This window comes from Ochotona princeps, chromosome 3 (assembly GCF_030435755.1).
Source record: "Ochotona princeps isolate mOchPri1 chromosome 3, mOchPri1.hap1, whole genome shotgun sequence".
Taxonomy (NCBI): domain Eukaryota; kingdom Metazoa; phylum Chordata; class Mammalia; order Lagomorpha; family Ochotonidae; genus Ochotona; species Ochotona princeps.
This window is the reverse complement of record NC_080834.1, coordinates 36,006,679-36,032,849: the sequence shown is the minus strand read 5'-3', so window position 1 is coordinate 36,032,849 and position 26,171 is coordinate 36,006,679. Positions and strand designations below refer to the sequence as shown.

General features: G+C 43.3%; 1 protein-coding gene across 4 annotated transcripts in view; it reads right to left on the bottom strand.

Annotated features, from left to right (window-relative positions):
• Positions 1-26,171, bottom strand: part of TIAM1 (TIAM Rac1 associated GEF 1) — a 198,360-nt gene that overhangs the window by 152,314 nt on the left and 19,875 nt on the right. The window contains exon 2 of one of the 4 annotated variants that reach the window (XM_058661717.1): positions 14,050-14,193. The exons of the other annotated variants lie outside the window; for them this stretch is intronic. The gene's annotated coding sequence lies outside the window, so the exon portion shown is untranslated. The remainder of the gene's footprint in view (positions 1-14,049; positions 14,194-26,171) is intronic. 4 annotated transcript variants of the gene reach the window in all.

Genomic DNA, 26,171 nt, shown 5'->3' with positions numbered 1-26,171 from the left:
TTAATAACTTTTGAGGACACAGCATGAGAATTACACAATTTCCCCCAAATCTAAGCAGCAGCATTCTCATTTCTTAAAGCCATCAAGCTTGTGAGTACTGGAGGACCCCACCCAATGTTCCAAGGGCACAGCTTTGGATATGCACTTCCCTGCTCAACCATCAGTTTCAAGTTTGAGTCACATTAGAGAAGCACACTGTCACACACATGAGAGAAGTCACTGTCACACAGAGCGGAGTATCTGATCCCAAAACAGAACAGAAACTGAGATGAAAATCATCACTTTCCAAGGCTGAAATCTGCCCTTTACTGTTTCATCACCTTGTGGCTTAGCACACAGGAAGATCCCAGAAAGAGAGGAGGAGGCTTAGGTCTAATTTTCACTGGTTTTCCAACCCTGATGACCAGGCTTGAGACAGCATGGCAGTGAACAGGTGCAAGCAGTTAAGGAAAAGGCTCTTGCAAGGAGGACTCCCCACTGCTGTCTTGGAGAGCTGTTCCACAGCTGCCAAAAATAATGTAAAAGTATGAAAGTGCCAGTGGTCATTTCCACAATGACCTATAACCCCCTACCATCCAGTTTCCCCATTAACCTGTTCTTAAACCATGCAATCAATAGGGAATTCTTTCAGCCCAAAACACAGCCAAGAAGACAAATGGTACACGTTGAAGCAGAACTGGTGTGGCCACTGACTGCATTTCCCAAACCACCCTGCATGGCACTTCTCACACTGATGGGGAGATCACACTAACAAGAAGCCAGTTGCAAGGGCCGGGACCACCTGCAGCGCAGACAGGAGAGCAATCATTATTAGGCCCCGTGGAGACATCAGTGGGAGATGACATGACAAAATCCGCTATGCCGGTCCCTGAAACCTAAGGCCTGAAAGACCCCTTTTTTTTAGAAGGAATCCCTCCAGTCCTGGGACTGTCACTTCTTCCCTGCCTCTGTCACTGCTGCCACTGTACTTGGGTTGGCCAGAAAATACGACATTCTTTTAAAAACAGATTTCAGTGGCGGGCTCTAAGGCACAGTGGGTTGGGCCACTGTTTGCAATGTCGACATCACATATCAAGATGCCAGTTTAAGGCCTAGCTACTTTGCTTCCAATCTAGCTTCCTGCTACTTCACCTGGGAGAGCAGAAAATGATGACTCAAGTAGTTGGGTCCCTGACATGTGCATAGATGATCCACATGAAGTTTTAGGATCCTGGCTTCAGTCTGGTCCAGCCCTCTAGATACTATGGGCATTTGAGAAGAGAAACAAATAGAAAAGGATAGATGATCGATCAATCATGTCCCCCACTCCCTGCTGCTTTTCAAATAAGTAACTCTGGTACCTTGAAGCAAATAATTCTAACTTTTTAAAGACTTTCTCTCAGGCATTTTCAAAATAGAGACGATTCTTCACCTAGATAGGTCTGAATCTTTTGAAGCAGAACTAAGGCTCCAACTGGAAGACTGTCAAAGACAAGAGAACACAGTGACAGGATATGGTCTGATTGTTTCTCGGCCTTTTGGCTAAGGTCAAGTGTAGGATATGGTCTGAGGCACCCACTGCACACTTAGGCTCACATACTCCCATCTTCTCTCCTCATTTCAAAGCAGGGAAACAGCACAACACATAACAACAAAGCCTTTCAAAGAGCCCTTCATTTTTATTTGTAAATCACTTCAGGTGCTTGGCAATTACATAACAAAGACTACAAGTTCTAACAGATACAACCTATCTTTGGGTTTTTTTTTTTTTTTGAGTCTAACAAACACCTTCCCCCCCACCCCCCGCATTTTAACATCTCTGAAACCAAACACATCTCACAACCACAACAGTGTGTTCTGTTCTAATTGAAACCATTTTCTTACCCTAACCATACATAAAATATATGAGGTGTACATACTACAAAGAAATACATAATTTGGATTTCTAAATAGCAGTACATATCACTGCCTAAAAACCTGCCTGTGAATCATTTGAGTAAAGCAAATATTTATGTAAGAATTTACTGGGGCCAGAATTGTGGCATAGCTAGTTAGCCTCTGCCTGAGACACAAGTATCTCACAAGGGCACCAGTTCAAGTCCCAGCAACTCCTCTTGTAATCCAGCTCCCTACTATTCCGCTGGGGAAGCACCTGAAGAGAACTGAAGTATATGGATCTCTGCCACCCACAGGAGAGACCTGGATGAAATTCCAGGCCCCTTGGCTTCAGGCTAGAGCAGTCCTGGTCATTGTGGCCATTTGGGGAATGAACCAGCAGATCTCTCTCTGCCTTTCAAATAAATTTTTTAAAAATTCATTTTATTTTTATTGGAAAGTCAGATATACAGAAAGGAGGAGAGACAGAGAGGAAGATCTTCCGTCCAATGATTCACTCCCCAAGTGACCACAACGGCCAGTGCTGCGCCGATCCGAAGCCAGGAGCCAGGAAATTCTTCCAGGTCTCCCACACGGGTGCAGAGTCCCAAGGCTTTGGGCCGTCCTCCACTGCTTTCCCAGGCCACAAGCAGGGAGCTGGATGGGAAGTGGAGCTGCCGGGATTAGAACCGGCGCCCATATGGGATGCTGGTGCGTCCAAGGCGAGGATTTTAGCCGCTAGGCTACGCCGTCAGGCCCCCTTTCAAATAAATTTAAAAATGAATTGTACTGAATGCTAACTATTCAATTCAACACAGACATTATTTATAAAGCACCTTATTGTATATTTAGAATAAGGACATGGACCATTTCCTTATCATCTCTAGAATTTGGATGAACAACTGATGCTTAGCACTGTGAGACGGGGTTATAAGTCTGTCATTGTTGATAGTGAATGGTGAGGCGAAACAGACATTGCTGCCAGGAGAAGGTATCAGTTCAACCTTTGTTAAGATTTGGTTTAGCTTACAAAGAAAAGGGAAAAATAAACAGAGATGGGGGAGAATTTGCACAAAAAGACAAAAAAAAAGTATCTTAAGGGAGTAAAAGTATCAGAAGTTCAATCTTTTTTATTTTTTAGGATTTACAGAAAGTAGGAGAGAGAGAGAGGAAGATCTTCGATCTACTGGTTCACTCCCTTAGGGGCCGCAACAGCCAGAGTTGAGCTGATCCAAAGTCAGCAGCCGGGAGCTTCCTCCAGATCTCCCATGCAGGTTCAGGGTCCCAAGGCTTTTGGCCATCCTCTACTGCTTTTCCAGGCCACTGGCAGGGAGCTGGATGGGAAGTGGAGGAGCCAGGATGCGAACCGACAGCCATATGGGATGCAAGAACTTTATGTAAGGCAAGAACTTTAGCCACTAGGCTATTGTGGCGGGCCCCAGAAATCCAATCTTGTAGAGAAATAAATGTATGGAAATGAGCTGGAGGTGATGAGGCTAAAAGAATGGGTTGAGTTATGGATGCTACACTAAGGAGATGAAGGAGATTTTATGATCATCCTGGGGTGACACGATCAAGCACAGGTTTCTATTCCCGGGTAGCCTGCATGAGCTGAGGACTTCCTGCAACAAGTTCATCCATGAAATGGCCATCTGGGCCACCAGTGCCTTGTAGGAAGAGAATAACAGTTGAGTCACCAGGAGTTGGTGTCCACATGCACACCTCTGAGGGATGAAGGAGGGCAAAGGAGGCGAGACTCTTCTCGTAGCTGAAAACATGGAAGGAAGCAATGGTGCCTTCCACGCAGAGCTCCATCTAAGTTCCCATTTCGTACGTCACAGACCTGACAGGCTGCATTCACGTACAGCGACCTTCCTGGAAAGTTGGTGTTTTTCCACAAGGGTTTGAAACATTCCAGGATGGCAATATTCCTCTTACCCACTCTCCTGTCTCATGCTGTAAGACAATACCTTCAACTGAGCAATTGAGGAGTAATGCTAATTTAGTGCTCACAGTTCTGAAAACCAGAAAGTCCAAGATCAAGATTGAGACGCTGGCAGCTCCGTGTCCAGAGAGGTCCCACGGCTCAGAGACAACATTTCCCTGCCACTTCCTGGCAAGGTGGAGAGGGGCAAACAGGAACCCTCAGGTTCTCTCCTGAGAGCAGGCACCCCAGTCTTGAGGGGGCTTACTGCTTCCCTGACCTAACCAGCTCCTGGAGGTCTACCTCACAGCACTTTCATTTGGGTATTAGGTTCCAACATTTGGGGGAAACAAACACTCACACTATGGCATCTTCAGGAAAGCTCAGATTAGGAAAGACATGGGGATTAAAAACAAACTCCAGCAATAACCCAAAAAGGCCAAAAAACTGAAATATCTCAACCACATCTTTTATGGATTTTTAAGCAAATGTGTGTGACAACAAGTGGACTAAATGGAACCAACAATTCAACATAAAAATTTTACATGGCGCCTTGCCAAAGTGGACATTTGGCCTTAGCAGTTTAGATGGTGCCAGTAGGATGGTCCATTGGAGTAGAACCAAAAGTGACTGGATTCCACTCCCCAATTCCAGCTTCTTCACTTTTCCTGAGAGGAAACAGATGATGGCTCAATAACTTGGATCCCTGTCACCCATGTAGGACCCCTGGATTGAGTCCTAGACTGCAGTTTCAGCCCAACCCAGTCCTGGTTAGTGTAAACATTTGAAAAATGAACCAACAAGTAGAAGATCTCTCTTTTTGCCCCCCTCCAATCACATATACACATACATAATATATACATAAATTTTAAAAACTACTCTGCTTAATATTATAAAATTAAACAGTAAATCATATTGGAATTCAGCCTCCAAAAAGCTATAGGTTAGTAGGTCCTTACGCACAACGTATCTGAATGAGATCAACTGCGGAACAATCTCCCAAAGCCATACAGAGCATGGTGAGATGCATTCGGCATGTGTCAGTAAGTGCCTCCAAGTGCCACTTCACAGAAACACAGTATTTAAGGACAATCACTCAAGCCTTGTATGAGAGAGTAAGATGAGAAATCAGTAGTTGTACAACTCCAAGCTGATCTCCAGCAATGCTCCCTGGTTTACTTCAGTGTCCAGGATGGCAAGTGCAGTGAGCAGACCACATGGACAGGTCGCAGTAAGTATTCAAAAGGACAGACAGAAACCATGCAATCCAAACAACACGGTCTAGGCTTTCTGAGCATCTGGCAGTCTCTCTTTAAAATGAAGAGAACGGGGCTCGGCAGCATGGCCTAGTGGCTAAGGTCCTCGCCTTGATCCCATATGGCCACTGGTTCTAGTCCCGGCAGCTCCACTTCCTCTCTATCTCTCCTTCTCTCAGTATATCTGACTTTATAATAAAAACAAAATAAATCTTTAAAAAAAATAAAATAAAATGAAGAGAATGGTGTGGTACCATTTACACTCCTTATACCTAAAAACAAGTCCTATTTTTTTTTAATCTGCTGAATCAAAATTCACAAAGCATCCTAACAGAAATCAGGATTTTTTTTCTGTGCTTTGCCTTTTTCAGTAAATAAGCCATTAAGTCAATAAGTGCAATAGCTAAGGCAAAAGACCCACTGCCCTGGAGCCCTGAAAGGCAAGACAAAAGGACATCCAAGTTCTGCCTTAAAAACTGGTCCAAGGTCTTTGGTTGAAGAATGATTGACATTCACTCCAGCCAACTTACCAATAGAGTGAGAATAAAAGCAACTACATGAAACTGGATCTTTAAAAGTAAAAGAAAAGAATCAAACAGAGCACATATGCCCCTCCCTGAAGACAAAGAGTATAATCCATCTTGCCATATAAAGATAGTCCCTGGGAGTCATGGGAACATGTCTGCAAAAGTGGCAACCAAGTTCCCGTGCAGAAAAACAGTGCATAAAAATCTATTTCTTGTAGGACAGAAGCATAAAAGCTTAGCATTTACTGCCAAGTAAGAGCTACAAAACCACACACACAGAGCAAAGGAGACATACCTGGGCCTGCCTCCCAGAAACCTCAGGCCTGGCCCAGGCAGAAACATGTACATGGCTCTATGGGCAGCCCCTTTCAGTCAAATGCTTCTAAATGTTTCCACCCAAAGCTGCATTAGTGAGTGAGCGATTATTTATTTAATGAATGTTTAAGTTATTCATGTGAACTACTGTTCTAATAAGTTACACATATTTCAAATTTCTGTGCATCTGAAGCCCATAAAACAAATAGAAACACAGAGAAATTTAAATGCAAGAGAATCAGAAATACATATTATCCAAGTTTATCCCCTGCCTGATGAACCCATCCAACATAGAAGAGTGCAACTCTAGGAGACACAACGTTCTTGAACCCAAGGAAAGGGAGCCTGTGGGGAACTCGGCTTGAGTGTGTAGGTCATAGAAGTCTTCAGCAGCAAAGGCCAGACATGTAAAAGCTTGACCCCAAATGTTTTGCTCGTGTTTGTTGCTCTTGAGGCTACTTACTGAAATATTTCTCAGTCTCCCCATATGCAAAGTCTAAATTCTGTCTCTATTTTAGTCTTACTATAAAGCAATACACTGAAATGCCCAAAACTGTACAGAACCTTGAAAGGTTATTTGGGCAACCCCTGCTAAAATCCTTGCTCTCATTATGAACTATCCAACTGTGTTTTTGCAATAAGGAGTAGTAAATATTCCCTCACCAACAGTTAATAAAGCGATACCATATGTAGAAATGGAAAGTGATAAGCCTCATCCCTACCCACCACAACACAATACAATGGTTCACGATTGGCCAGCATACAGAAAGGAAAGCATAGGTCTTCAATCCTGGCTGCATCTTTCAGTACGGGTTATTTCATACACAGGCAGGACATGCAGTCAAGAAATTTCAGTTATCTCTAAGAACACAGGCTGATAATAAGCAACATAGAAAATTATTTTTAAAAGATTTTAATAACCTTTGGTCCTTACAGGTAGAGAAATATTGGTTGCATCTTCCAGAAGAAATTCTGTGTCAATCACCAGCTCCCAGATGAGAAGTCAATGCCAGTGCAAGGAGCTCTCACTGGGAGAGTTCACATGGGTGTGCAACCCTACCGACCTGCAGCCCCTCCCAAAAATACTCCCTTCCCTAGAGTTCATGTCCTTGTACTCCTCAAATAATCCATTCACCCCAATTTAACTTCTGCCCATTCACTTCTACCTGACTCTTACAATATTTTCCTCTTCCACAAACTCACCTTGCTTGTTCCAGCCTCAGCTACCTAACTCTGTCTTCAGCACAACCCCTCCTCCCAGTCTCCTGCTAGACATCTCCTTGGGCCTATCCCACTGACAGTCATGTTATTCAAACTCAAAATCTCCCACACCTACAACTTCTCCCAGAAGGCAGCATGATGTGCACACAGAACACAGATGACGGGCTTGGACAGATGTCATTTAATGAATCTGTGCCCTTGCACCAACCACTTGGCATCTGTACAAACTACTTTCTCTAGGTTGCAAAACAGGAAACCTGCCTGCAGGTCGGGCTGTGTATCACACAAGGCCCTACACACTAGAACAGTGTTCTGGGGCATTTGCCCGGGGCTTCATATGTATACCATCCTCTCTTCCTTCTCCTTCTTCTGCCTGTCTCTCCCTTCTAATCCAGACCGCCTTGCTTTTGTAAGCCTCAACACTGATTCCTCTCTACTGCACAATCCACTCAATGCATGTAAAGTAACACATATTCAAATGCATCTACTGTCCTTTGAGAATGCCACCGCTTAGATTCCTCTCCATCCACTAGCTGCAAATTAAATGCCCCAGCACACTCAGCAAGCAGAAGAGCCAAAGCAGTAAAAGAAAAATTTTCTGAGTACTTCCTTTTATGCAAAAATTCCTCTAGTAGATTAGGGAGAGTAGGCAAAGAGGGACAGAAGTATAATGGAACAAACTGTATACGCGCATGAACGTTTAAAATAAAACATCCAACTTTCCTCCAAATAAAACAGTACCTGGAGGGAGCACTTATAAATCTGTTCTCTTTTCGTGTTGGGATGTTTTATTAGCAAACTTTAGCAAAACTCTGATCTTGAACAAGATTTTCTTGATCATTTTTCTCCCCTGACTTCCCAGTTACCAGGTATGTAGATATTTATGTTAACCTTTCTTCTCCGGTAGCACCATGAATTCCATAAAAGACAGCACAGTGTCATAGCATCTGCCTGTGCCAGTGGATACAACGGTTTTCAAGAACTGACCAATGCAATGTTGGGGGTAAGCTGAGTTTGAACTCTGCAAGGTGGGGCAGCAGGGTAGAGACCCAGAGGAGAGGGGACATTACAGCTTTTTTTTTTTTTTTTTAGTCCAAAGGCATCTGAAGGCAGAACACAGGAGACTCCAGGTCCTTCGTCTTCAGCTCTCTGATCAGCTATGGCCCACGACAGTACAAAGGATCAGCTTCTGTACTGCTACAAGTGGTAGCCATCTGTGAAGCAGCATCTCGACTGGCACAGCTGCCCTCTTTACCCAGGGTTCTGCTTTCCATGGCTTAAGTTAATCACAGTCAACCACAATCTGAAAATATTAAGTGGAAATTTCCAAAAATATACAACTCACAGGTTTTCAACTGTGATGACATCCCACACTGCCCTGCTCTGCTTGCCCAGCACATGAATCATCCCACACCCAGGAGATTCCAGCTGCATTTGCTACCTTCCCATTTGCAGCCCATGCCGGCTCTCAGCATGGCAGAGTTTATGTTCCTCACCTTTATTTTACCTAACAAGCACTCGGGGGTGCAAGAGCATCAGCGCCAGCATTTCAGACATGCCACAGAAGCCACTGAGTGTGTTCTTCGAGCGACAAGATAAAGAGTTCTCAACATCCAGAAAGAAACAACCCAGTATACACGAATGCTGCTGAAATCAATAGCAAATTATTGTTACCTCTCACTGTGCCTAACATACAAATTAAATTTTATCATAGGTGTGTACATAGAGGAGAAAAGACAGTCTGTATAAAGCTTGTTAATATTCTCCATTTCAGGCACCGACTGAGTCTTGGGATGCACTGTCCTGGCCTAAGGGGGATGCCAGTGTATTTGATCTAACTGCAGACAACACCTTTTTGCTTCAACAGACCTTTGCTCCATATGAGCCTAAGGAATAAAAAGAACACTTCTTCTCCCACAGAGCATTTACAATAGAAGATACAGAAAAGATACTGGATCGATTCTACCAACCCTCAAGCCCACTCAGTCTGTGCTCTGGAGAAAGGACTAGTGGAGGTGTTTCAGGTTGCCACAACCCATGATAATGCCACTGAGGAGAGTGGCATGCTTTCCTTGACAATATTTTCATCGTATGTGCGTATGCCCATACCACGGCATGTCGTCTCTTGGCAGCCATCACCATCAACAACTGAGAATCTCTCTTTTGACTCTACTGGGGGAGAGCAGTATAAAAACACATTCCAGATTGCAAAACACAATGTGGGTTGTTTACACCTCACCTTCTGCTTCTAGAACAGCCCACCTCTGATACTCCCTCCCACACACATATACTTTATGGAGGCCCCTGGGTACACAAGCTGCCCTGCTGGTGATATTCCTGCTCCCGCCTTGGATCTGCAGTCACCACCCTCTTGTACCTCTGAGCCAAGATGTCAAGCATGCAGCAGGGTATGGCAGCAGGGTGGGGGTGCCCCCAGCAAGTGCTCAGTTCCAGTGCAGCTGGGCTTCAACTTGAGCCGGAGAGCTCAGTAATGGGAAAGAGGGTCAGGATGATTGTTCAACACCCTCCTACTCCCTGGTCATGACTAACGCATCATGCTGGGAAAGCATTTCCTTTCTAGTTAGTTAGAACTGACAAATCCACATTTAAACCAAGTGGGGCCTCTGAAGGTCAGGGGGTCACTGACAGCTCTTCCAGGCCCTAAGTATGCCCATTTCCAAAAAATCCCCATCTAGGGAGGAGACTCACTGAGGACTAAGTTGAAGAGTCCTTTCTGATTTTGCTTCCCTGTAAGAACAGGGAGCATGAATTTCCAAGGACCCAATGAGAGAACATACAGACGTGGGGCAGGTAACTGATTTTTGTTTTTGAGCACTGAATAAGTTGTGAACTTGGAGTGCAACCCTTAACTTCTCTTTGACATCACTCTTCCACACAAACAACCAGTATGTAGTAAGTGTTATACCAATGTTGAGTTCCCTGAAAGGGGAAAGGTACTGTGCATATGAACAATGTAGGCATTAATTTTTCCAGTCGTGATTTTCCATTCAAACTAGAATCAACGAGAAGAAAAGGAGGAGGAGATTAATCAAGGGCATTCACTAAATACAGCTTGTGATCAAAATCACAGCAGCCTTCTGCTTCTGCTGCTGCCTCGCTCGCACAAGGACGGGAGGTGGGGACCGCGTGCGGACTGAACTCATGTTGGCACTGGCAGCTCATGTGCCAGCTCCTGAGCTGGCTGTTGTGTTCTGCTTCTTTCTGTCCTCACACTCACAGGAACAGCCGGCCATCTGTGCATACCACCCAGCTCGGCTTGCTTTTCCATAAAGGTAAATAAGAACTTGATGTCGTTTTTCATCTGCTAAAAAAAAAAAAAAAAAAAAAAAAAAACTCTTCAATGATTGCTTCTAGACCTCATTCTCAACTCATCTAATTCAGTCTCAGTATATGCCAGGCATCTACTCAGTGCATGGCGTGGCTCAAGACTGAACGTTAAAAGATGCAGCCAGGGAAGATTTCAGACTCCTTCAAGGACTTGAAGGAGCTTTTATTTGGGTGGATAGGGAGGGAAACATATGATAAGGATGCAGAATGTGCAGTACAAGGACTTAGACTGAGGTGGGATGCATTCAATGCAACAAAAAGGGGTGGGTCAGTTTAATGGAATCCTAAAAACTATGCATATAAACGGCAGAATGAGATAGACAAATAGAGATAATTCCATCCATGGGTTCTGTGACCAGATGTCCACAACAGCCAGGGCCAGCCATGCAAAAGCTAACAGCCCAGTATTCAAGCTGAGGATCGATCCCATGTGGGTGTCAAGCACCCAAGTACTTGAATGATCACTGCCTCCTAGGGTCTGCATTTGCACGACACAGGAGATGAGAGCGGAGATTCAAACGCAGACTCTTCAGTGACTCTCCAGTGGGGGTTCCAACGGCATCTTCGATGCTGTGCCCACACCCATGCCCGCACCTACCCCTAATGGAGAAAGGTCTGGCCCAGAGCCCAGAGTACTCTGATGCAGCTAGAACTCTTGGCAACTAAGTGTATGCCCTGAATAGCACAAAGGTAAAAGTATGCGTAACCTTTGAGAAACATATACAATGAGATAAGATGGCAGTCTTACTTGGTTATATTTTTAAGCAGGTTTGTAAGCCAGATTTTTTTTTTAAGGAAAGAGAAGGTGATGATATTCTTTATATCCTTTATAATCCAGTCAGATTTCTATTGAAATCCTTGGGAAAGAAAACATTTCTACTTTTGGTGACTAATAATCGGCATTTGGCAACAATCGTATCATGAAATTATGAAAGAATTCATTCCAAAGAAACACATTCAAAAGATTTGCTTAAATCTTACTTAAATAAACAAAAGGTAATCTCAAACCTTGGGCTATTTAACTCTGAAATGTATGAATTTCAAAACAGGACTTTCCCCAAAGAGTCCCATATCAAGTCACTATTTAAGATAGATACAAACAATGAAATAAGAATTTAAAAAAATCTTTTTCATCAGAATCATCTGTAAGAGACAATGGTGTGTTGCTGCCGCTCATGTCACTTCTGCTTCAAACAGCTTAGAAATTAAAAAGAGGGAGGAAAAGGGCTCTTTTTTGGGGGAAAACACAAGTCCTTTCAGCTCTGATCTGAAGTTCATTCAACTAGATTCTTAAACTGTCCTGATGGCCTCTCTCCTGAAATCTCGACTTTCCCAGGCTATTCTAGAGGAGGAGCATGCCATGTGTTACCCATACTGGGCTAAATACACCGGGTGGGCATTGGACTAGTGGCTGAGTCTCCAGGGCAAACACTTGGGTCATATCCTGGAGTGTCTAGGTTTGATTCCTGGGCCCAGTTCCTGTCTTCAGCTTCATGTGAATGCAAACCTGGGAGGAAGCAGGGATGATTCAAGTGACTGGGTTCCTGTCACTCACATGGAAGACCTGATTGAGTTCCTGGCAACCACATGGACAGCCTGCGTTTTACATGAAAGACTGAGTTTCTGGCTGCTGACTTCAGCCTGGACCAGTGCTGGCCATTGTAGGCCTTGGGTATGGGAGTTGTCCCTGTCAAATAAATCACGGAGAAAAAAAAAAAGAAGAAAAAGAAGAAGAAAGTTCAGTTGAAATCTCACATCATATACAATCACAGGGTACCCCTGGAAAAAAAATGGTACCATTATAAATCACACACAAAACCACAAGTACTGTAAGATTCTATTTATAGTTGATACTTAGAACAGTCAAATTCACTGAGACGTTAAAAAAAAAGTGGTAGTTTCCAGGGCTGGAAGGAGAATAAAGGGAAGCTGTCATTTAACAGGTAGAGAGTTTCACTTCGAAAAAATGAAAACTTCTGGATCAGTGGTAGTATGTTCTCATGAATGCCACTGAACTGAAAAGTGGTTAAATGGTAAATTTTATTATATCATAATTTCAAAGTGTAGGGTATAATAATAGCTCTATTTGCAGAGTGCTTCATAATTTGAACAACATTCCTACATAGATGAGATTATTTAGTTATTACAATAACTTGGGGAAAAGGCTTCATATGCTCATCACTACCTAAGTGACCTATTGCCTGGCAGATGAAAGAGTACCTTAGTCACTGTTCTTTAAAAATCTTTTGTGCCCTTTTCATTACACTGTCTTCCAGCAGTTCACATTAGAAGACAATAGTCTAGGGCTTGGCGGCGTGGCCTAGTGGCTAGGGTCCTCGCCTTGATCCCATATGGCCGCTGGTTCTAATCCCAGCAGCTCCACTTCCTCTCTGTCTCTCCTCCTCTCAGTATATCTGATTTTGTAATAAAAATAAAATAAATCTTAAAAAAAAAAAGAGGACAATAGTCTACATACTAAGTAGAAATATGGTCAATGTTGACATGTGCCCCAAGAAATGAGCCTTTTTTGGTCAAAGTTAGGAAATCCATTTCCAGGAGTCAAGGAACAGATTTTACTTTATTTAACCTCATGTTTCCCAAATTTCTTCATCATTAAAGCTTATTCTGTGGATTCTTCTATTGACTTTCTACTGCGACACACATGGGAAGTCATCTTCATGAAATGGGCTCATGTGCATTGCCACAGATACCACAGCAGTAAGCAGAAAGTCAAGGTGCTACTTAACTAGCAGTTCAAAGTATCACTACCAGCACTACTGTCTCAGTTGGTAACCTTCCCTCTACGAGGTTTGAACTTGTCTCATCATAGTCTTTCCATCAACCATAAAAGTGCCACAAAGACCACAGGTAAGACAAACAGTGATGACCTTGGCATACATCATCTGTACTTCTTACTCGCTGAGCACGGATCAGATCAGTTCCACGAAAGGAGGGGAACAGACAGAAAGAAAGCGAACACAGAGATGTGTTTTCAGAAGAAATTTAAAGAAACATAATGGTACATACCTCCCTAACCTCAACACCTTTTCCACAAAGCCTGTTCTAAATGAGTCAAAGAAACAAATATTATTACTCTGCATTAAATAAATATTGGAGAGAGGCGCAGAGAGAATAGAAAAACAGGTTTTGCAGGTGATTTTTTCAAAGCAATAATACATAGATTTGGAATTTAATAAACCTTATTAGCAGTTTCTTTACAATAATTAAAACTAGAAACATCAATAAGGACAAATCAGAATGTTTAATTATGGGCTTCTTATTTCGTTTTTAGCACAACACATTCAAATTTCTTTAATATAAAGCAATAAATTGTTCAAAAATAATCTGCAGTATGATAAGAAAATTTAATCCTTACAGAGACTTCAATGTCTCCCTCTGGAACTCCATAAAAAATAAAACAAAACAAACAAACAAAAAACACACAAACTCTTCCTACGTTTCAGTATGAAGAGAAACACAGACTTAGGTTTGAAGCAGAAAACCTGGCCATGCAACCCGCCACCGCCCTCCACTTAGATGACATTTCTGAGAAGGCAATTAACTGCTGACACTGGCCCAGACTTCACTGGAGCAAACACGAAACCTGTCAACTGTTGCTTCTTGTTGGGGCTTGTGCTGTTTGTTACGTATGTTCAATTTATCATGGGAGTTTGTCAGCTTCTTTTTGTTTGAACTTGACACAATGGGAAAAGCCCTCAAGGGTTAATCATTAATCTCACAATGAAATCTGAAACAGATAATGAACAGATCTTGAGCAATTGTGAGAGACACCCAAGAGCTTCGGTCAAAAAAAAAAAAAAAAGTCTGTTCCCAGACAAGAGCAGTCTCCAATTCAGCTGCATTACATCAGCCATCAAGCAGCAGAGCAGATGAAATCAGGACCCAGAGAATGGCCTGAGAACCAGGCAAAGTCTAGTGGGGAGTTTGCTTCTGTTAGTTAATACCCAAAAGGCAGTAGAGTTACTCCACATCACCAAGCTTGTTTATCATTGGTAAAATGGGAGTAATAAGAGCTAATGGGACAATCCACAGAAACCACAGTGTACTGCGGAAACCACGTAAATAATCAACAACTGACAGCCAGGGACAGGAACCGGGACATGCCTGGGATGCTCAAAATCTCTGTTCGCATTCCAGCTCCACTCCTGACTTCAGCTTCTTGCTAACACTGGAAGGCAGCAGAAGATTGCTCAAGCACTGGGTCCTAAACCACCCCACTTGGGAGATGCAGATGGAGTTCCTAACTCCTGGCTTCAGCCTATCCCCACCCCTAGCTAGTTATTGCAGGCAGATAGGATGGGAGTACTCTCCCAAAAACAAAATGTGGAAATATGAGCTCTTTTTTTACGTCTAGGCATTAATTGATCATCATAACTGCCAGGTTCCCGAGCATTCATTCAAAAAATAAAGGAGCGTCCTGGAAAATGCCCATTCTTCATTGATTACAATGAAAACACATGATGCCTCAAATGGAATAGGAAGATTCAGCATACAGTATCATCATAAGGGTCCCCATTACTCTCTTCATACGCAATTTCCAGAATGACAAAGGAACACAACAGCCCCATGCCTTTGAAAAGATTATTGTTAAACAAACTTAAAGTCGCAGAAAGTACATCTTCCAAATGCAAGTAACCATTGTTGAATAAAGATGAATATGGATAAAAATTTATCTTGGAAATAATATTGCCCATAGCAAAACATTATGTATGAACCCAAACCAGTCAGAAAGTTACAGTGCAAACCAGAGTAAACTTAGAGTAAATTTAGAGTTAACTACAGATACACTAAATGTACATATGTTTTAAAATGAACTCTTCAATATTTAAATTTAAAAGATTACAGTTTCTCGGGGCAAAAGCCCAAATTCCATATATGTCCTGGTGAAGCTGCCATTAGTAAAATGGATCTGCTGTTGACTCAGGACAGCCAGCACTACAATTCTGACACACAGTAGGTAACTACCGGGCATGCATGGAAAGTGACGGGAAAGATGCATCCGAATTGTGAATTTTAGAGCAGAGCTCATCATTTAGAGAGTAGCATTACATGATTCGCTGGCTTTTGTAAACAACCATGAACAACGGCTCTCTCGTATGAGATGCTATGTACCTAATGCTCACAGCCAGGGAACAGCCGGTGGAGCGGGGTGGCGGTATACCAACGCTCAAGTTCAATTCTCTGGCTCAGACATGACCATCGTCAGATATTTCTGGGTGCAGGAAGACCATGAGCCAAGACCTGGAAGTTCACGGTCTACATCAACAGGGTCTAGTTTTTGTAAGAGTCTGATTAATTTAATGGAATTTAAAAGGAAACAATAAAAATTCTGGGATCAGTTTCCCATCCTTTTCTAGATGCTTATTATGCAACCCATAAGGACACCAAAGAGATTGTGTACCATACAATGGAGTTCAGACAGGAGACAGATTCTAATACAGGGTAAGTTTGGAGTTACCTATCCCTCCTATCCAGGTGCAATATTTAAAAAAGACCTCCAAAAATAAAGACATTATTTATCAGCATATAACTGATATGTCAAATATATTGCAATGCTCTCCTTAGACAACTTTGAATAAATTCTGGGTTTAAATCTCTTAACAAGTCAATTGACAAATCCAGCCTCTATATCAATGTTCTATATCAATGTTCTAAGATCAGATGAACTGCAGATTAATATTTTTTCCATGTTAAGATAACAGTAGATGCTAAAGTTTAAAAATGCTTAGGGGCTGGAGTGGTAGCTGCTCCACTTCTAATCCAGATCCCTGCTTCTAGCCTGGGAAAGCAGTGGAGGATGGCCCAAGTGTTTGGGTCCCTGCACCCACATGGGAGACCTGGAGGAGGCTCATGGGACTCAGCTTTGGAGCAGCCCAGCTCTGGCTGTCATGACCATTTGGGGAGTGATCCAGGGGACAAAAGATCTTTCTGTCTGGTCCTCTCCCTCTCTCTGGATCTCTTTAAAGTAAAACAAATAAATCTTTTTTTTTTAATTAAAAATGTTTAAAGTGTTGTCGTGGTCACTTTAAATTCAAGAGAACAAAAAGTACTTTTTAAATCCTAGTAAATTCTGACAACAGATTGGAATATTGTACCATTCACATGATTCAATTGCTAAATTTACCAACAACGCCTGTCTCAAATATATTTCTTAACATTAGTCTGTGTTAATTGCACTTGTATATGTGCACGTGTGTGCACGATATTTATAAAATAAATGATAGAGATCTTAAATATTTTGCTTAGTAACTAAAAGAACAACTAGACATGTTCATAAAGAACTTCATTTCACTAAAATGTTGATTTTAAGAAAGAAACATCTACCTATAAACAGCTTCTAAGTTAAATTCAGAGCCAAGATTTTCAGTGGGTTACTTTAAAGGTTGGAAAATGGAGCAAACCATATAGAAAATTCAGTGACACCGGAAGAGCGCTGGGTTCTGCAGGCAGCCTACCAGGCAGGTGCACGTGACAACAGCAGTGAAGTGCGGGGATAGATGAGTGTGTTAGGACAGGGAAGCAGAAAAAAGCAGCAGGAGGGGTGATCAGTAGTGATCGTGAAAAGAAAAGCTGGTTCTGTTTCCCTTCCTTTCCTTCCTTCCTTCCTTCCTTCCTTCCTTCCTTCCTTCCTTCCTTCCTTCCTTCCTTCCTTCCTTCCTTCCTTCCAGGAGCTTGGAAAGAGTTTTAAAATAATCCTTCCTTCCTCTGACAGCCACTTGTTTGAAAAGTTCAGGACACTTGATTCTGTCTCCCACACCTCTCCTTCAAATGTTACCCCGCTATCCTCTCCAGAAATCTGATCAACACCCAGTTATGGGGAGAAAACACCATGACAGCATATTCATATCTGGGCTGTGACATGACTGAGCCCCTCCGGAGTCTTTCCAGCATTTGCATGAATGAGCCTAGAGGCACAGAGGCCTCCCTGCCCTGCCAAGAGACACATTCTAAACAGGGCTCTGTGTTTTTTCAATTTAGAACAGATTCTCCCTCCAACCCCCACAGAAGTTGTCAGCGGTTTACTTACCCCACCATAAGCATGAAATGTGCTTGTAAACAAACCACGGACTACAGCCTAGAGGGTACTCACCCTCACAGGTGCCTGAAATGGAGTGTTAGTCCTGTCTCTTCGCATAAAGACACTTACAACTTGGTGTCATCCTAATGTCACACACACACCCCCCATGTCCCTCCTTCAAATGTCATTAGCACGTGGCTCTGGTGGTTAGATCCCCAACACGCAGACTTCTACAGAATACAATAGAATCACAGCAATAGAAAACCATGAGCCCACGCAATTATGCACATATAAAATTAAAAATTGATGAGAGGGGCCAGCATGGTGACACTATGGACTAAGTCACAGCAAAGTCAACATCCCATATCAAAATGCTGATTTGAGTGCCATATCCTCCACTTCTGAACCAGCTCCCTACTGATGCGCCTGCCAAAGCAGCAACAGAAGGTCCAAGTGCCTGATTGCCCACCAAGCATGTGGGAGACCTGGATGGAGTCCCAAATTTCTGAATTCAGACTGATTCAATCTTTTAAAAAAAGCTGATGATGGAACCAGCACGGTGGTGCAAGTCAAGCCACCACCTGCAATGTCAGCATCCCACATGAGCACCCATTTGCGTGCCAGCTGCTCCAGCTCCCTGTTAATGGCATAGGAGAAGTAATGGAAGAAGGCCATGTGTTTGGTTCACCGCACCCACATGAGACATATATGAAGCTCCTGGAATCTGTGGCCACTTTGGGAGTGAAACAACGACAGAAAATTGTCTCTCCTTCTCTCTGTAACTCCGACTTTGAGAATAATTTTTTTAAAAGCAAGGCTGATGAAAAATAGGAGATACACTGAATTTCAAAGTATTTATTGCTGGCTAAAGGTAAAACAGTAACTTCCCAGGGAGAGGGCTGGGAGAGGCCATCCTAACCAGTGACCAAGATGAGCAGACATCGTCAGAAATTATGGACAGTCAGAAGAGGTGTCTTGGAGAAGACAGGATGTAAAAGACACTCCTTGTCCTCTGTCAGCCAATGAGGTAGCAGAGAAAGGCATCCAGCAGAATTACACTGAAGAGCATTCTACATGAACACTGGCTAGGGTTTCTCTAAAGTCTTAAGGGCAGAAAAATCAAGAGAAGACCAGAAAAGAGTTCCTTACTAAAAGAGTGAAAAGAAATGTGGACACTAAAGGACACATGTGGTTCTTCCTGGGAAACACCCACTTAAACGGCAGCATCCTTGTTGGGCATGGGATAACGGACAAGCCATTGTCTGCCATGTGTGATATAGCCATGGAAACATACCAGCTCATTCCATGACTCTGACCCCTGTGCCACATTAATATCTTTAGAAGAAACGACTCACTCTCGAATGATTTAGAGAAGACAAAACGCTTTATTCTCTAGTACCAACTTTTCTTGAAGTCTGTGGCAAATTTCTGAACAAATAAAAAACTCAAACTCTGATAACTCATTTATTCTAAGCTGTGCATACAGATATAGACTGATGTAACTGTATAACTGATAGAGGCTTGGAGGATGAGCTAGGGACTGCCATCATCCAAACCCCACACCACTGAGTGCCAATCAACATGGGCTGCAGGCTGAGCACACTTCCCATCATGCACCTGGGCCTCCTTCCCATACTGTATAAGATGTCATGGTACTTAAAGATCACCAGCCCAGTCCTAGGTTCCATCCTATTTGAATAGTCAATGGAGCATTACCCAGGGCACCACCCCATCCTATAAAAGAATGACTGTGAATCTCACAAATGGCAACAGCCATCCTCTCCTCAGGCTGCTCATACTCCTCAGGGTGCACTTTCTCCTTTATCTTTAAATAAACCTTACATCCCTGCTCCCATTTATCTGTCTTCTCTTTGAATTCTTTCATACAAGGAGGCAAGAGCCAAGAAAGAACCTAGCAGGTGCCTTCTCTCTTAATCCCCCACAATACAAGGTTGTACTAATGCAAGAATGTATAGCATTTACTGACTCCATATAATAAAAGACAAAAGGCCTGCTAGCCATACATGTTGAGGCACTCGCCATGTCCTCACTGCAATGACCCAGTCCTCCGTCAGCATTCCTCAGTTCTATTTTGTCTTTCTAGTCAAACCCCAACTCCAACTACCGTCTACACAGTGAATGCACTGACTTCTCAGGAACCTTCCCAGGCCACAAGAGTCAGGAGTGAGACAAACACTATCAGGGACAAAGGATGGAAGCAATGTACATATTGTCACAGGCTCTGAAGACATGGGTTTTGCCTCATGTTCTGCAAGGGTTGACATTTTGACATCTGGAAAATGGGGAACTAGATAGACATGACCATCCAATTCTGATCAAATCCATCTCCCAATATAGGCCTACCTTTTAGCCAGGCTCTGGTTCTGCCCTGGAGTTGCAGAGGGATGGCAAAGAAAGAAGCAATATGGAAATGATCTTATTTGCAAGCCCTGGCTTGCTGCTCTTCAGAAAGAGGACAGTGCGAGATGATGGAAGGTTTCACAAGACCTCTTCTGGAAGGATAACAATTACAGGTTCTCGGGAGAATGGATCAGATGGGTCAATTTCTTCCCATCAGTCAACACTACACAATGGTTGGCTCTGGTGCCCCCTGGTGGTGGGACCCTGAGCGACCCATCTAACCTCTGCCTCTGACTTCACTAGGTACAAGCCAGGCATAACCTGTGTATCCCAGATGCTTTGATGTACGCAATACGCCTATTATCTTTCATATGCTTGATAACTAACCAGCAACTTATTAAAACCTTCAATAAGTGGTATGCATGTTAATTAGATAAGGGTACTTAAAAATTATGAAAAACAGAAGTAAGCTTATTCTGGCATAAAAAAATTCTGAAATCAAGCCATTTTTTTTTCATTAAAAAAAAAAAACACTTTTCAGCGGTTTTTGATGATCTCTTGTATGCATGGATTTTGATGTTTTTCACCAAAACAAACTTATCTTTCAAGTTCACTTTCCATGAATGTTTTGTAGAATAGCCTCATAAATAATTATTTTTAAAAACTTTTAACAATTGAGTGTATACTTTAGTATATTCCAAATGCCTTAGCCTCTGGGAGTGATGAGTATTTTAGAATATTTCACAAGAGAACTTGGCTCCTACTAAGACCATACTCATCATTTGTTGTTATTTATTGTGATGCTATGATTATAACTTGGTGTGTTGTGGGAAGAGGGTATAGTGTGTGTGTATGTGATGAGAGTGAGGGTTGCTGCAAGTTGTACAATGGGCCAGGACCAGATTCGCTGACTGCCAAAAGGTTAAGAGATGCCACAGGAGGGATGAGAAGTTTGAACTCGATTCTGTCGATACAGGAGTTGCTCTGTTGTTGCATCCATTTAGAGCCTATTGATTCTCAATTTAACAAGCTCACTTATCTGATTTGACAGCTCAGCAAACCAAAGGCAGGGAGGCAGAGGGGCTGCTGGGGAATAGGACAGAATGAAAGCCACAGCAGACCAGGCAGGGGGCAATAAAGTAAGTCTGAAAAAACAAACGCAGTCCAACCTCCGTGCCCCTGTCGGTGGCCACCAACTGCACAGCACTAACAGAGAGCACACACCTGCATGGAGATTAACCAATGTTCAGCGGACGATGGCTGGGAGCTGCACGATAGGTTTAAACTTCTTCCGAAGATGAAAAGCTTTCAAATATTTAGGGGAGAGAGGCGACGGGAATCTCTGAGCAAGAAACATCAGGAAACCGGGATCCCTCCCACCCTGCCAGAGAGGTGAGTCTGGCTGTGGTGCTCCCAGAAAGTCAAGCGGTTACTTCTTAAAGAGATGAAATCCAGCTTCTGAGCCTCCTGCCTTGAAAAGGGGCAACATGTGCTAAGCTCAGGCAAAGCAGGGAAGATCTTCAGGGCATCTCTGGAACCAACACAGATCTCTATAAGGAACCACCTGAACAACACCAAGACTCAACTTGGTGTATACCAGACATCTATTCTGTAGCTCTAAGCAGGAAACAAACGCATTATTGTCATGATCGGGCCATGAACATCAGGCCCCAAGGTGGCATTTCTAAAAATCATCAAATCCAAAGTCCCCTTCTTTCCCACCTGTGAGGCACTTATGAACAGCTGAGGCAACGGTGAATTCCGAAATCCAGATTAAATCTCTGGCTACCAAGTGAGATAAACAATATGTCAGGGGCTTCCTGATGGAATGACCTCACCTTCAGGAATCCTTAAGACTCAGCTGAAAACCAAAAGAGGCAGAGACACTTATTTCCTTTTACATTTGGGAAGCGAGGAAATGTTCACTCCCCTGCCCAGTCACAGCAGCATGGGGGCCACAGGCCCAAGTTCTTCCCCACGGCCTCTGTGCCTCGTAAGGTTGGCCGCTTCCAGACCCTGCCTTCCCAGGGTCAAAGCATTTCAATAATCCCAGATCACAGTCCTTGGGTTTTAGTCCCATCTGCTCTCCAGGCTCCTGTCACTGACTCCCTGCCACTTGCATGGGATATGTGGACTGAACTACTTAATCCTGGCCAGGGGCTGCTGCAGACATCCGGGGAGTAAATCAGCAAATGGGTGCTCACTCTCACACTCTTGTGTGTGCTCACTTTCTCCTTGCCCCCCATCTATAAACAAACACTTTTCTTGAAGGATGCAAGCAGAAATGGTAAATATTTGAGTGACAGATATGCTAATGACCCTGAGATGGTCATTTCACAACGTATACTTGTACCACAGCAGCACATTACTTATAAACAGAATAGACAGGCAATGCTGATGCCTACTAAAAATTAAAACAAAACCAAATAAGGGCTCCAAAGGAGTCTTGTGAATTTACTCACACAGAGGCGTTACAACTTAGCTTCACAGTCTTGCTCCGTGACATACTCAGTTCCTGAAAATCCAGATCAACAGCTGCCTTTCAGAATCCAAAGCCAACCACACCCTAACGGAAACCTCTGGGTATTGTGTTTTCTTCCATGGATTTCATGACACCAAACTGACAGGGCAGACAAGTTAGGAAAGTGCCTCAGTGAGTGCAGGCAACAATGCTACGGGATGGGCTAGCCACGCTTGAGGTGAGGAGGAGCAAGGCCTGGCAACAGTCACTGGAGAAAGCTGCTCCCTGCAGGATGTTAAGACATTCACTTCTACAACCGAGTGGCATTTGCAGGTTTATATGTTAACGCGTAGTTCCTTGGTGACTGGCACAACACAATCCTTTGACAAAGGGCCACATTCCAAGGCCTCTGGAGATAACAGAGAGGGCCAACTTGCCTGAACCAGTCAGCAGCACCTGCCTAGGTTTGGCAGAATTCCCTGACCATGCAGAGAAGCATCTGCCAATAAGCTGGGTCAGAACCAGGGAGGGGATACTTGAGTCACTTTCCCAACGTCTCCAACATCAGGAAATGATCTCTGTCAACACAGCAAGGGCAATATTGTCAAAAATCACCAACTCAGGAGAATGAAAGCTCTCCAAAGAGAGGGAGGAGGCCCTGGGTGAGGCCACCAGCTTCCTGAATGGGGAACAGACACTGCGAAACAAGGAATCCATATTACTAAGCAATTCTTTCCTGTGGAAGGCACTGCCTGATGAAGAAGAAAGCTTTAAACACTGAAGTCAAGGCATTTCAAACATACCATCAAGGTTTCCAGGGACCCCTCCCAATGACCAGCCCCGCAACAGCAGGTGACGTGGTTCTTGACCAAGCCTTCCACTAGCTGGATCTATGCAACAACCCTACATCAAAATGCACAGCGTGGGAACATTCCTTACATGGGACTCAACCAGCCCACTCCTCTATAGTAATCTCCACTCCTAAACAACGGGGCACATGGGCCCAGCACATGGGTAGCCTAGTGGTTGGAGTCCTCACCAAGAGTGTGCCAGGATCCCATATGGGCACCAGTTCATGTCCTGGTGGCCCTGTATCGCACCCAGCTTGTGACCTTGGAGGGCAGCTAAGGACACCCCAACGCCTTGGACCCTGCTCCCACATGGGAGACCCAGAGGAGTCTCCAGGCTCCTGGCTTCAGATTGGCACAGCTCTGCCTATCGTAGCCACTTGAGGAGCATGTCAGTGGATGGAAGATCTCTGTCTCTCCTCTTTGTATATTTTACTTTCAAATGAAAATAGATAAATCTCCCAGTGTGGTAACCTAGTGGCTAAAGTCCTTGCCTTGCACGCACCAGGATCCCATATGGCACCAGTTCTCATCCCAGTTGTCCTGCTTCCTGTCCAGCTACCTGCTTGTGGCCTGGGAAAGCAGTCAATGAGGCCCAAAGCCTTGGGACCCTGTACCTACATAGAAGACCCAAAGAGTCTCTGGGCTGCTGGCTTGAGGTCAGCACAGCTCCGAAAGTTGTGGCCACTTGGAGAGTGAACCACTAGATGAAAGATCTTCTTCTCTATCTCTCCTGCTCTCGATATATCTGACTTTCCAATAAAAATAAATCTTTTTTTCTTTAAAAAAGTAGATAAATTAAAAAAAAATACTGGGGACACAGCATCCATTTAGAACTTAAACCATGGGGTGGGAAAGATAACTAAGTTATTTAAACTCAATCAAGTTAGTTTCATTTGCAAATGCACTTCCTAATAATATCAGACTTCCTCCCACATGAGCTATGAAAGTTATACACATGATATTGGTCTTGGAATGTAAAGGAGAAGAAAGGTGAGGTATTCTCATTAGAATGTTATATAGCATGTAGCTCCAGGACCCTTCCAAATGATAGCAAATTGAGAAATCGTTAAGATTTAAGCAATCTTAACAAAGACCCTTCTTCAGCCAAAATTTATCAGTACATTTTTTACTTACTTTTGAAGTTAATGTAATGAGAACTGGCTTCATACAGTTCATACATAAAATTCTAAGAACATAATCCTTCATTCCTTTGTGAATTTTTGCAATATGTTTTCAAGTTACGTTATAGTTAAATGCTTAAGCTCTACTAAATAAAGAGTTCAACAAGCAAAAATCAGAAAGACAACTATTCAGCAGGAATATTTATAAGAACCATAAATAACAATCCAAGGCTTTTTATAAGAAGAAAATCATGACTCTTAAGAAATAATTACTCTCGGGCCCGGCGGCGTGGCCTAGCGGCTAAAGTCCTCGCCTTGAACGCCCTGGGATCCCATATGGGCGCCGGTTCTAATCCCGGCAGCTCCACTTCCCATCCAGCTGCCTGCTTGTGGCCTGGGAAAGCAGTTGAGGACGGCCCAAAGCTTTGGGACCCTGCACCCGCGTGGGAGACCCGAAAGAGGTTCCTGGTTCCCGGCTTCAGATCGGTGCAGCACTGGCTGTTGCAGTCACTTGGGGAGTGAATCATCAGACAGAAGATCTTCCTCTCTGTCTCTCTTCCTCTCTGTATATCTGACTTTGTAATAAAATAAATAAATCTTAAAAAAAAAAGAACATGGAAATTGTATATTACAAAAGAATCATATGCATGAATTTCAAATGTGCTTTGTCATAGGATAAACTTATTAAAAAAAGAACATGGAAAATGTGTATTAGAAAAGAATCATATGCATGAATTTCAAATGTGCTTTGTAATAGAATAAACTTATTTTAAAAAAAAGAAATAAACACTCTCACAAAAAGTAAACATGAGCCTCATGAATATGAGCATGTCCAGGGAATCCAGAGGACAGAGCTACTTGACAAAGAGGCAAACTGAAGCTTGGAGAGGTCTGTGACACTGCCCCAGGTCTCAGTAGTAGCCAATCACTAAGTTCAACGTGAGTGCACTTGACCCTAATTGCATACATTTTTTCCTAGAGAACTCTGCAAGATGCTAACAATTACAGTCATTCCATGGGGGGAGATTATGACATCCTCTGAGAGTAAGAAGAAGAAAAATGAATGTGAAAATATGATGTAAAAGGAAGGAACGACAGAGGTAGTGCAGATTATAGAAATAAATGTCAGACAATACAATTTCAGGAAGGGTCAGGTTGCCTCAGGGGAGAGAGCTCAGCAATCTTCTCAAACCCACACCACACACAAGCCTTCAATTACAACAGCTACTCATCTGTCCCTGTGAAACAAGATGATCACAGGCCCATGTCCTGTACGTTACTGGATAAGACACAGAAGCCTCAAACTTCAAATTCTTCTTGGTACACCGTGAGAGGTAGAGAAGTAAAGCTCTCATGCACACTTTGCTAAGAATACAAGTGTTTTGACTTGGGCCAGGCATTTGCTTGGAGTATATTTGATAATACTGGAAAGAAAGTCAGTGGGTTTCCTTAAAGACAAATACAACACCTACAGAACGTACACCTGGAAAATCACTGAGTTCTAGGTGCATGTTAATATGTGTGCATACAATTTTTTAAGATTTAGCTTATTTTTATTGGAAAGGCAAATTTACAGGAGATAGAAAGATCTTCCATCAACTGATTTACTCCCCAGAGGGTCACAACGGCTAGAGCTGAGTCGATCTGAAGCCAGGAGCCTCTTCTGGTTTCCCATGTGAGTGCAGGATCCCAAGGCCTTGGATCATCCTACACTGCTCTCCCAGGCCACAAGCCGGGAACTGGATGAGAAGTGGAGCAGCAGGACACAGTTCAGTGTTCATGTGGAATCCCAGAATACACAAGCCGAGGATTCAGCCACTGAGCCATCCAGTCAGGACCATCTACTGCAGTCACTTTAAGAAAAGATGCTTGAAGCATCAGTGCCATGGCACA